Source organism: Penaeus monodon, chromosome 19 (assembly GCF_015228065.2).
Source record: "Penaeus monodon isolate SGIC_2016 chromosome 19, NSTDA_Pmon_1, whole genome shotgun sequence".
NCBI classification, from domain to species: domain Eukaryota; kingdom Metazoa; phylum Arthropoda; class Malacostraca; order Decapoda; family Penaeidae; genus Penaeus; species Penaeus monodon.
The window spans coordinates 101502-102304 of record NC_051404.1 but is presented as its reverse complement, the minus strand read 5'-3'; positions in this window follow the sequence as shown (position 1 = coordinate 102304).

Here is an 803-nt window from a genome sequence, read left to right as displayed (position 1 = left end):
AGTATATCTTTTATGGTCAAGGAAAATGAGATAAAAACATTGCATAAGAAGATCAGGTGACTGAAAAGGAAAAGAAATATGAAAGCCAAGGAAACAAAGAGAAAATATAAAACATAAAGGAACTTAGAAGACAAAGAAAATAGAGCAGAGATGAAGAAATTTTGAAGACAAAGGAAGATAAAAAAGAACAAAATCTGAAAAGCAATAATTACTCACAAAAAGAGAACGAAAGGTAGTAAATTAAAATTCAATGAAAAGAAAATAGAGAGAACATGAAGATAGTAAAGATGAAACCAAGGACGAAGAACGCAAGACAAGCAGATAGGAATAAATGCAAATAAATAATTCTTCCGCTTTGGTGAACACGAGAGCGCTCCGCAGGGAAGAACAAACGCAGGTGAACAGATGAACTTCGGGTTGGCACTCATGTGGGAGCTGAATCAGGATGATGCCATGATATACACAGGAATGACCTCTTTTGATCGTGGATCGACCCCGGCCACTCCCTTGCCCTCTCGGGGTCACGGAGCCACAAGTTCGGGGTCGCGTAGGAGAGAGAGGAAGAGAGAGGGTGGGCGGGGAAGAGGGACGGGGGAAGGGAATAGAAGGGTGGCAGGGGCGTCAAGATAAAACTTGCATACACTTCGTAGCCTTATTTCATATGCGGTTGAAAGTTTGTAAAGGCTTCTTTAAGTGAAGGATAGTAGGGTAAAAGCGTTCACGTGGCGACGCAAAGTGCCATGCTGGATTTGTTCCCTTTGTGTTTTTGTCTCTTGGCGAGGGGCGGCGTAGGCGACGGTGAC